Source organism: Echinops telfairi, unplaced genomic scaffold (genome assembly GCF_000313985.2).
Source record: "Echinops telfairi isolate 266 unplaced genomic scaffold, ASM31398v2 ScPeMD7_7400;HRSCAF=8409, whole genome shotgun sequence".
NCBI lineage: Eukaryota > Metazoa > Chordata > Mammalia > Afrosoricida > Tenrecidae > Echinops > Echinops telfairi.
In genome coordinates this window covers 12,208,444-12,221,068 of record NW_022111300.1, presented here as the reverse complement: position 1 = coordinate 12,221,068, position 12,625 = coordinate 12,208,444, and the positions used below count along the sequence as shown (strand labels likewise).

At 36.7% G+C, this 12,625-nt stretch overlaps 1 protein-coding gene across 3 annotated transcripts in view; it reads left to right on the top strand.

The window, feature by feature from the left end:
- The window catches only part of SS18 (SS18 subunit of BAF chromatin remodeling complex), an 87,109-nt gene that overhangs the window by 41,214 nt on the left and 33,270 nt on the right, over positions 1-12,625 (top strand). The gene's annotated exons all lie outside the window — the stretch shown is intronic.

Sequence of the window (12,625 nt, the reverse complement as noted above, 5' to 3'; positions counted from 1 at the left end):
TAATTTTATCTAGTTGTTAGCTGATAAAAAAATACCAGTTTGAAAGGTCAGTTTGGAAATAGTTAATTTACTATGTTTTTAGGAATAATTTAAAAATGTGCTTAGTTTGGTTTTTAAAGCTCATTTATTTTTATTCTGATTCTATACTGTTGTTTTTTAAAGCTAGTAGGTAAAAAAATTGAAAAAATAGAATTTTAAAGTAAATTTTGGGTTATGCATTATATTTTCAAGTTTAATCTCTTTAAAAATGTCTACTTTATGGTTGTTACTTTTGAAAATTGTATTAATTTATATGTATTTCCCTTGATTCCTAAGTATGTTTTCTGATGCTAAGGTTTAGTACTAAAAGGTAATTCTAGTGTAATTTGCTATTAGAATGTGCAGTGGAGGGATTGGATTGCTATATTCTTGTTTTCCTACAGTAGTATGAGTCTATTAAAATTTACTACCAATCCCTGAATGATATTGTTATCTTGTTTCTCTTTTAAGTATTCATGTGACTAATAACTAAAAGCCAGTAAGTGGCGCTCTGTTCTGCTAAGTGCTTGTTAAGACGTTTGGCATATTGCCAGACTAAATATATTTCAATTACAAAATGTGGTGAGGTTAAGAGTATAAAATATAATTAAATGTATTTGTAATACAGTCGTCTAGATTTTGCTTATGATAAACAAATCACTAAAGTGCACTCAGATAAAGAAAAATTAAATTCTTTTGTTGATAATACTCATGATGAGATACAATATTTTATTTTGGCAGTATTTACACAGATAAGTTTTTTCTGATTTTGATAATACACATGGAAAACAAAAGGAGCGAATAGAACAAATGGTCAGGGAATGTACCGTCACAAAACTGCCTGTAGCACCAGATTTTTCTCTTTCTTTTTTCCCTAACTGCAGTACATTTATTGAAGATTACTAATAAAGGCCAATAAGAATTAATACATTCTCTGAGAAATAATAGTCAAGCATGAACATTCACTTAATATGAAATTTCTCAGTGAAAAATTTTGACATTTCCTGCAATCTTAGATTAGTTTTAAAAAACTGACAAAGGTACACTAAAAGGCATATCTCACGCAGGTGATAGAAATCTTTTGTATGGTAAAATTCTACTGGGAAGCAATTTAGCAATAAGTATGAAAAGTTTTCAAGCAATGGAGAATAAGGTTCAGTGATCTAGTCAGTCCTCTTCTAGGAGCCCCAATGTATTTTGAAACAAATGCTGGTTCAGGTGAAAGGACAGTTTCTGCAGGAATAGGAGGCGGGCCTGATGTTGCTACAACTCCTCCTGGTTCAGGTTCATCCAATTGTAGAAGTTTATCAATAGCTCGTTTGGCTGCATTAGATTGAGACCCCTTTTTATTTTGTCCCTGTTCAGTCTTGTATCGAATACCATCCGTCACAACATAACATGCTGTGCTGGATATGGCCCCTTACTGTTACATGTTGGGACAGTTTCCTTAAAGGTCAAGATGAACCATTGTATCTGGCACACGGGTGCAAAGCAGACGTAGGATTCATTTACTTTGTAAAGGGGGAAAAAATGACACTTTTTAAGCATTTCATATTAAAATAAAATGATTGAACTTAAATCTAAGTATTGGCAATCGAAACTTTTCATTGACTAACCCCGTGTTTTTACGTACTTATTTCTATATCAAGAGATATTGGAGGGTGGGAATTACTATCTTTAAATCATACTAGGATCAGGAAAGGAAATATTCATGGATTACTTAAGTTAAGCAAAAAATGGAAAAATACTAATTCAGATAATTTTTTAAAGAATAAGTTAAATGACAGTAGTAATACATTTTAATTTAAGTGACATATAAAAATAACTTTGAGCTGATTATATATTACTAGTTTTCCAAATAAAACATTGTAAGTCCAAATCTACATGCATTACTATTAGTACTTTTGAGATAGGTTTTGTGTTCTTGTCACCCATCCTAACTCATCTTTACACGACAGACTCTCCGTCTCTCTCATTTTCTGTCCACCCCCACTGCCCTCACCACTTGCAAATGTGAAATTCTTGTTTTTTCTCTTGCTTACCTTTAAAAATGAAATTAAGGGTAAATAATTACCTATTTAAAATCTTGTCCTTGTAATTTGGGATTTGATTGAAATGAATCAAAGAGCCCTGGTGGTGTAGTTGTTTTATGTATTGGGCTGTTAACAGCAAGGTCAGCAGTTCAAAACCACCAGCTGCTCCAGTGATGACACCTGAGGCTTTCCACTCTTGTAAAGAGTTATGGTCTGCATTTTACCCTCTCCTATAGGATCACTATGAGTCAGAATTCACTTCATGGCAGTGAGCTTGGATTTGGAGTTGAATTAATCTTAATCTATAGGGAAGATACTGTCACATATTAGTAATTTATCATTCTGATTTTTTAGAGAGTATGTTAATTTATGCCACCACCTCTACTATAATAAGGCACATTGTATATTAGTACTACTTCTAGGATTATAATTTTAAAAGCCTTTTGGAATTTATTCAAAGCTATTTTTAACTTACAAATCTTTATTGGAAAATAAAAAACAAACCAGAGATCTATGCAAACTGTAATATATTTCGTTTTAAAAAGGTGCACAGATATTTCCTTACCATTAAATTTACTAATTATATGTTACTATGTTTATCGATATTATCGATATTTTTTTGTTTGCTTTTAAATCAATATTTACAGTTTCTGGAACTTTAAAAAAATGAGCTATATGTCAATGACATAATAGTTGGTATTAATTTTACGTGACTTGTAGTGTTTTACATATCTGAATTGAGAAGACTAAAGTTTTTGTTTTCTTCTTCTAGTAAAAGCTAGTAGTATGGTAGAATCTCTTTTTGTACTCCTTTAAAAGGGCTCCTGCTTCTAAGTGAAAGATTTAAGAATTTTTGAATGTTTCGTATTTTAAACAGCTGGCAAAATGCTCCTCTGTAAGTATGGCAGTCAGTCCAGCATAAACTCTGCTATGTGATTTATTTTCACTATTATCCAGACAAAGCTTGTCAGTTATCACTTTGAACTTTAATAGTAAGAATTGTGTTCAGAATGAACCACTGGGTTCCTATATTCTCAGTGTATGTAAATATTGCTCCGGGCATGCGTTTTTGCATAGCGTCCCTTGCGTGCTGTTCTGTAAGTGCCAAGTGCGCGCTGTTGTTCGGTGCTGTAGCTGTCAGGTCGGCTCTGACTCGGAGAGAACCTTTGTACAACTCAACGGCAGCATCTTTTGTTCTCTTTTTCTTTGTGCCTAGAAAATTACCCGAGAGCAGTCATTCAAAATTTGTTTCTGGAATGACTAGGAAATAAAAAACAATGTCATATAATAACATGGAAAGTCAGAAGGAGTGTTTAATAAATTAACAAGTATTAAAATATAAAAAACAAGTTAGAATAGAATTTCTGGAGACAGTCAATGGTGGTTAGAATCAATATATTTTTTACTCCTTGCCATTAGTATTTGTAGCTTTCTCATAAGCAGAATTGCTGACTTTAATCTCACATACAAGGAATTTCACATACTGTATCAGGGTAAGTAGAAAAGTATTGCTACAAAAATGTATAGACACCTTTATTAAATAAGACTATTAAGATGTGAAGCTATTGTTTCTTGACATTTCCCCCATGTAGGTTCTTCTGCTTTTGAAGATGATGATTACTTATCTCTAACCCTTCCCATGGAGACCCGGTGGCAAAGTGGGTAAAACACTGGGCTGCTAACTACAAGGCTGGTTTTTCAAACCCACCAGCCATTCCATGGGAGAAAGAGGAGGCTGTCCTAATAAAGATTTACAGCCTCAACTTTGTCCTATAGTATGAGTTGGTATCAACTCAACGACAGTGGGCTTTTAAAAAAATACTTTTCCTTAAATAATTTAGCACTACTTGCTTCATACTATGTGAAAATGGCAATTTTGGCGTACTCAAGAAGCTCAAATTGTGTTCCTTTTAAATATTTTTTGAGTTTTGGGCAAAAAAGTCTGAAGGGGCAAGGTGACGGCTATCGGGTAAAATTTTCCAAGGAAATTCTTGTAGAACAGCTCTTGCTACCACCAGGGAAGGTGCAGCTGCATTGTGGTGACGGAAAATAATTTACTGAAACCACTTTCCTGGCCATTTTCTTACCAGTTCAGTGTTTTCAGTTTTCTTTAAAGCCCCCTACCCCTTTTTTCCACCATTGTCGAGTGTCCTTTGAGAAAATACCCAGATTTCCCCTATGAAATCCCAAAATACAATTGCTGCATCCTTTTGAGCTGTACTTAGCATTCATCTTCAGATCTACCTGACCTTCCTTAAAACATTTGATCCATCACAAACTTGTTGTTTTGTATGATGGGGCAGTATTCCTGTAAACTTACAGCAAAAGGCTTCAATGATTGGGAAAGATGTCTACTTGGTAATACTGGAAATAAACCTAAAATCAAATATAAAGAAGTTTAGATATTGCCTATCCTTGATAACACAAAGAATAAAATGTTGGCAGTTGATCCATACTGTTATGGATCCAAATGAATGTTAGTTACCCAGGCCATCAAAAGATGCTCATTCTTTGTCATCATTATATGATAAAAAGACTACTCCTGATCAAAAGATATTTACCAAAAACGAACCAAAACCAACAGTGGTTTTCAATTGTTCTAGTGTTTTAACTTTTAGGACTTTAGTGCTCTACTATAATGCTAAAGAAATACTAGCTTATATTTTTCATTCCCCTCTGCATTTATAATGGACAATAGTAGAGTTTTAAATATTTTGAGAAAATTAACATTGCTTCTTCACATTGAACAATTCAAAGGCCATTGAGCAATTATAATTTTTTCCTATTGATTAATAAGATTGTTTCCCATAGTTAAAAGTTTGCACAATCATTTATGTGGTCCAGTACTACTATGCAAAGTCAGGACTGCCTATAATGTTTTATAGCTTCAGGATATACTATTGAGTTCCTTACTTTTTACGAATGCTTTTAGATAAATGGCTTCTGTTTTGTTTTAGTTTTTAATAAAAACTTGACATACTAATAGATCTGAAAAACAGGAATGAGGATGTACGTGCTGCATTGGGGCGACGAGGCTGTGAGTAGATGGGAGAGAAAGAACAGAAAGTCAGAGCCCTGCGGTTGGAGCATACTTGGTATAGAGCAATGAGACCAGAAGCTTGAGTGAAGGTGGGGGGACTCATATGAGATCAGATCCAAGAAGTAGCTGAAGGCCAGACCATGAAAGACCTTGTATTATAATCCCATCAGGATTTTAGATTTAAATCTGAGGGAGGGAAAACTGCTCAAGAGTTTTGAGTGAAGGAATAATACAATATAAGGGAGCTTCTAAAAGTTTGTGGAAAAATGGAGTAAAAGATAATGAAATTTTCCTGTGAACTTTTTGAAGCTTCTTAAGATACTTTGGTTGCTGTATGGACTATGCTTGAGCAAAGCTAGAAAGCATGGGAACATACCCAACGTGTCTCGTGCCACCGAATTATCCATGTAAAAACTCACATTGGCAAATGGTTTATTTCTTAACATTTTAAACCAAGATTTATGCCTTAAAATACTTGGATAAGGGTTGTGAAATCTTAATATTTTCTATTTTATCATTCTGGGTTCTAATATCCATGGCAATGGCTATGCAGAATTCAACAGACAGAATTCATGTTTAACAAGTTAACAAGTTGTAATGTCATTCGTAATTGCTCAGCGTGTTGTTTATCAGGGCGTATTAACAAAGTTTTGTCTAGTCTGCTAATGGATGCCCAAAGGGCCTACCACTCTACTGTAAGCCTCAACCCGGAGGCATTTATTGTAAGCTCTGTAGGTCAGCAAACCCAGCTCCCTGAATTATGTGTCCAGAGGCACCCCACTCCAGTCAGTCTCACCCCAAAGGTATTCAGCTCCACTTCTGTAAGCCCAATTTCCCAAATTAGGTGCCCAGAGCCACCCCATTCCACGAATCAGACTCCTGTACAAAAGCCCTCATCTTTACTTGCACCGTGGGTTGGGAAGGCTGTCACTTTGTTCCATGCTCTGGCACCTGGTCCTTCTTCTCCACTGTTGTAGCTGTCATCTGCATCCAGGAGGGTCACTGCGTAGGGATCTCGGTTCCAGATGATGAGCTCCATTCCCGGCTCTTGCTGTAATGAGATCCCTCCCTCTGATACTCAGAGGGCTCATTCTATACACAACAGGAGGCCTCTCTAAGGAATCCTCTTGGAAATTACTCACATGTGAATTCTCTCAAGTATCTTCCCCCACCTCCTTAGAAGACCCATGCAGGGAAAAGTCATTTGGTAGTAAGAAATAGTTGGGGGATATTTAGTATGTATTTTGAAACTGGAGCCATTAGGCTTTGTTGGAGCGTCAGGATGTTTCAAGTCATGGGATTAGAAGACATCTGGTAGAAGTAAAGGAGAAGCAGGTCTGACTTCATTCCCTGACCTCGTCTGCATTAGACAAAGATGAGAGACTGGAACACTGAAGATTGAGCCGCAATCGCAGGAAGTTTGGAGAGAAGCCAAGCAAGTGTGGTATCTTAATAAAAGCCACCCAAAGGAAATTGTTTAGAAATGAATTATCAAATGGTGAAATTATCAAATGGTGAAATTCTACGGATAAGTAACCTGAGGACTGAGAACTGATCATTGAATGTGGTGGCCTTTAGCAGTTTGAGTGGAGGGAAGAAGACCTGGTTGGAATGTGTTTGAGAGAAAATGGGAGGGAAACTATAAACAACCTTTTTCAGTGGTTTTTAGACAGGAAACCAAAGAGGAAAATGTAAAGCCAAGATTTTATTTTTTTTAAAGATAGAATATATTAAATTGAGTTTGTGTGACACTAGGAATGATCCATTCTTCCTCCTCACTACCATCAAGTCAATCTATGATGTAAGAGAGGGGGAAAGGGTTAACAGTGGCGGCAATGTTTTGAGTTGCTCTGAGTTGTTAGTACAGTCCCACAGATTGCCCTTACCTCTGGCATCCGCTGTGAGGGTTTAGCCAACTGCACAGTTAAAAGGCTCAATCCACAAGTGCGCCTTGACTGCAGGAACAAATGACACTTGCAGGGACAGGGCATGGTACAGATGCAGGTGGGTTGGTTGACTTTAGTGGCAAGGGTGCTTTTCCCTTTTCATGTTCTCATAGAAATAAGCAAGATCATTGGCGGAAGTTGTAAAGAGGGTGGAATAAATATTGGAAGTTTGAGGCTCTTTTGAGTACTGAGAGTTGACCAGGGATGTGTGGGATTTTGATCCAGCTCAGTTATCTTGAGGTTTGTCACTATAGTTAAGGATTTCCCAGTGCCTTGCTGTTTGATATTTGCATTTAAAATAGTCATTTAAAAGTGACTATTTTATAAAAGGTTTATAAAATAGGTCTATTAGTTAATTGATAGTCTTAAAGTTCCTAATGTCAATGTAAGAAGCAGTGGAGGGCAAGAGTTAAGAGTTTAGACTCTTATTTGTCAGAGATTAAGGTTCAAATCCTGATTGCCAACTTACTTGATATGTGACTTGGTTGTTACTTTTTTTTTTTAATCATTTAATTGGGAGCTCTTACAGATAGAACAATCCATAATTCAATTAGATCAAGCATAATTGTACAATTGCTGCCACCATCAGCTTCAAAACATTTTTTTTCTTGAACTCTGATATAATCTCCACTTTATCATTTCCCCACTCTACTCCCCAGGAACCCGTATTATTATATATATATACTTTTTTTCCCGTATCTTAAACCATCCAATGTATTCGTTCACTTATAATTCTGTTACTCACCATGAGTGGGGTTATACAGTCATCATTGCTATCAGTTCCCCTTTCTCCCTTCCCCCCTCTTCCCATATCCTTAGAGAATCTATACTCTCGTTGCTGTTTCTTACGGGTTTATCTTTGATTTAATGCATCAAATGATCTTAATTATACAAATGAAGAAACACAGGTTTAATAAGATTAATGAGGTAAAACTAAGGCCACAATAATAGTTCTCTAAAGAATTTGAGGATAGTTAAGTGTTTGATCAGTGCTATACTTCACCCTGGATGTATCATCCCTTCTGTGTGGCCCTTCTGTGAGGGACTGTTGAATTATTTCATAGGTGGGTTTTGGGCCTCCACTTTGTCTGTGTTCCTTCACGTCAATTTGATTGCTTGTTTTTGAACTTCTGATACCTCTTGTGGACACCTCATGATCACACAGGCTGGTGTGCTTCTTACATGTGGGCTTTGTTGCTTCCTTGTTATGGCTGCATCTTTAACTTCAAGCCTTTAAGACTCCAGTCGCTATGTCTTTGACGCTGGGCACCGTCAGCTTTCTTCACCATATTTGCTTATGCACCCATTTTGTCTTCAGCAATTGTGTTGGGAATGTATCATACATTTCCACATTATTAGAACAAACCATTCTTCTACTGAGGTAAGAGATAAGTATAGGCCCAAGGTCCATCTGCTTCCTTAATGTATTTATATATATATGTGTGAATATATATGTATATACACACACATAGACAAATATACCTCTTTATATATTTATATTATACATATCTATTATACATATATATATATAAGATTTTTACTTTCTTATTCTTTCCTCTTTTTCTTGGCTTATGCTCCGCTATCATGTTTAACCATTGGTCACCTCTCAGTAGTTGCTCTCCCATACATTTCAGTTGCTCAGTCACGATCAGGAACACTATACCCTCCTCACTGTCAATTTTAGATCCTCTGCTATTCCCCTGTCCTTGTTGTTAGTGGCTCACCGCTCCCCTCTCTGCCCCTTCCTCCTCTCCCATGCCCCCAGAACCATTGGTCCCGTTGGTCCTATTGCTGTCTCCTTGGGATTACTTATCCTGCTTATTTCATGTTGATTGACACTGAAAGAAAAAGAAAAAAGGAGAGACCATACTAATAGTTCCAAGTCTTAACTGTTGCCCTGACCCAGAGTAGATGAGTATGTCGTTACTTCTTTAAGCCTTCCTGCCCCCTTTCTTATTAATCGAAGAGGTTAAATAGTATCTGATAGGTAATGCTCTAAGGATTAAATGTCAAAAATGCCTGTCTATTCTGAACACCTGGTTTGCAGAAAGTTATGGATGACAGTAAAAGCCCAAAGCCCATGTTCAGGGTCTCCCATGTGGATTAAGCCTCTGTTGAATCTCCTATGACTCTGGACAGGGGATGAGAAAAGCCTTCTAATCAGTCAGTACTTTGTCGGGTGGATTACTGTGGTTGTAGTTAGGTTAAAATGTGACACCATGTAATTTGATCTCACTTTTGATCCAGTGTTCCATTTTAATATTGTCTGCTTTTTTTCCACTGAGGTTTTTCTCTGTCATTGTTGGGCTGTTTTTGTTCGTTTCTTTTGATGTTGTATGTTTTTCTGTATGTCAAATACCCAGGATAAGTAGATCTACATGGACATCAAGTGAGTAAGTCATTTCTTAGGAACATGGTGGGAGAGGTTGGTGGATAATGGGCAGCTAACAATGAGTATAAAGAAGAAATGTCCTAAATTGTTTGTGGTGGTGATTACACAACTATCTTGTATATGATCTGTTGAAATGTATGATATGTAATTATATGCCAGTAAAACTGTTAAAAATGCATATTGAAATGCCTATTGAGAATTTATGAGGTATTTTTCCCCAGTAACTATTTGGCATGTAGTAAGTAATTGGTGGTTTAGTGATGAGATCATCCACTATTTTTACTATTTGTCAATTATATACTTTTGGAATAAAATGAGTCAAATTAGTTTTCATCTATTTTGAAAAATATGTGATCTTTTATTATATTTATGCTGTGGTTATATACTATAAAGCAGAATCTCATGGGAGTGGTTCAGAGTATACTGTGGAACTAAACTCCCTGGCATCAGGTGTGGTTTCTTTACATAATAAGAGTGTAGCTTTGGAAAAATTAAAATCGCTCAATTTCAGTTTCTCTATCTTAAAATGAGATAAATCTTTATGGTGGTATTGTGAAGACTCAATGAGTTAATGCAAGAATATATAGTTACTATTCAGTAATATTAGTATTTATTATTATTACTAGTAAGTAAAATAGGTGATAAGAGATTCTCAATAGAAGTACAGTTTTTGGATCTGGGTCCAGGAGCAATAGGAATCCCTAATTGGGGATACATCTTCAATAATAAAAAAATACCAAACATGCTATTAAATGGTTTTACCCCCTAATACAATATAAACCCATTCCAAGCTAAGAGATTGTCTTAGATTTCTAGTGCTGCATGCCTCGCTCCATGGCAGTGAGGTTGCTTTTTCTTTCTTTCTTTTTTTGTTTTTTGAGCTGTACGACCAGTTGCCATTGAGTTAGTTCTGACGGTTGTATGCACCGTGCTTGTCCAAGTAGGACTGCGTGCTTTATGGGGGTTTTGTTCGCTGAGTGTTTGGAAGTAGGTGATCAGGTCTTTTTCCCAAGGTGCCTCGGGTGGACTCTACCTTTAGTTAGCAGACAAACTTTGCAACATTTTGCACCACTCAAGGACTCATCTGATATGAAAACGCTAAAAACCATCAAAAGCATGAAGAACATGCAATAAAAATCATCTCTAATTTTGCTTCTCCACATTTTTACTTCTCCCACAGAATAGGTAACATCCACTGAATGTATCAACCTGTGCTTTGGCTGTCTGTAGCAGCATTTTGAGTGCTTAAAATTACTACGACTGGGAGAAAGACAGGGCTTTTTCTCCTGTAAAGAGTTAACAGTCTCGGAAACTTAAGAGGGCAGTGAGTGCTCCCCGGCCGTTAGGGTTGCTAGGAGTTGGCATCAACTTGATGGCAGTGAGTGTTTGTCTTTTATAATTAATATGATTAGTTGTAAACATTTAATTGTTTGTCATAGATTGCAAGTTGTATGAAGTCAGGAGCTTGTTTTGCATCTTGTTTTCCTAGATTATTGTAATTTCAGCGTTACTGATTAACTAGATATTTCTTCCTGCTATGTTAAATTATGAAACCAACAGCATCCTCTGGTTTTGTCATCCATCAGCTGTCATTCCAAGACTGAACAAAGAAAGAACTGACAGTTCCTGTTAGATACCACAGATTAATGTCAGTTATACCTAAACCTTGTGGTTTTGGGAAGCAACAGCCAGATTAATTTCTGTTCAACAAATTTAAAGACTAAGTTTTAATAGGTTTCTTTCACGCCCCCCCCCCCCCTTTTACCTTAAAAATTTCAAGTTATAGGTGCTGTGTATCCTCCCCATCACCTCTAATCCCTGGAAACTACTGTCCCATTTTTCTCCAGTTCTGTAGTTGTTTCATTTTGGGAGTGCTGTATCAATGGAATCATATGCTATCTGTCCATCTCAACTAGGCTTTTTTTTTTAACCACTCAACATAAAGCCCTTAAGATCTATCTAGCTTTCTTTGTGTCTTAATTCATTCTTCTTTATTGTTGAGTAGTATTCCATGGTGTGGATGTATCATAGTTCACTCATTCACCTAAGTGAGACATTTTGCTTATTTTCAGTTTGGGGCTAGAGACAATCTTGTATTTATTTGTATTGGGATTATAGGCTTTCATTTCTCTGGGGTAGGTACTCTGCGATGCAGTTGTTGTGTAAATGTACACTTTGTTTTGTAATTTTCTTCAGAAAATACTGAGCTATTTTCCAGGGTGACACTACCATTTTACCACCAGTGTTGTTAGAAAGGTCCACGATCTCCATATTTTTGCCATAATTTTTATTGGCACTACAACTCAAAGGCAGTGGGGTTTTGAAATAGCTAGTGATGGGGAGCATTTTTCATGTGTCTAGTTACCATTCAGGGGCCCTCAAACTTTTTAAACAGGGGGCCAGTTCACTGTCCCTCACACCCGTTGGAGGGCCAGACTATAGTTTTAAAAAACTATGAACAAATTCCTATGCACACTTAACATATCTTATTTTGAAGTAAAAAGACAAAACGGGGCAGAAACACCGGCGGGCCGGATAAATGACCTTGGCGTGCCGCATGTGGCCCGCGGGCTGTAGTTTGAGGACGCCTGATCTATGATACCTTCTTGAGTCCATAGTCTCTTGGGGTTTTTGCACTTTTCCTAGTTGGATTGTTTAGCTTTCTACTGTTGAGTTTGAAAACGTATTCATATATTCTAGATGAGAATCTTAAGGACTGATTTAAAAATGTAAAACTTCTTTTAGGTACAATTTCAAACATGGAAAAGTTGAGGGAATTGTCCCTGTATACCCTCCTATCCTGTATCCCACAGTTAATAGTTTATCGTACCATATATACTCGAGTATAAGCCGACCTGAATATCAGCCGAGTCACCTAATTTTACCACAAAAACTGCATTAAAAATGTGCTGAAAAACTCGGCTTATCCACGAGTATATCGGTATTTGTCCTTCCATCTGCTTTGTCCCTCAGCGGGTGCAATGTACAGAATTTGCAGTTATCAACACACTTCACCCATAGAAACTTCAGCCTACCTTTTGTTACAGAGTTTTAATATTTTAAACTATTTTGCTTTTTCCCCACTTTTGGTGGACACAATGGTTACGCTTCTAACTGGAAGGTGGGCAGTTTGAATCCACCAGGCACTTCGTGGCATTCTGCTTCTGTAAGAGTTGTCGCAGGGGGACATGGGAGA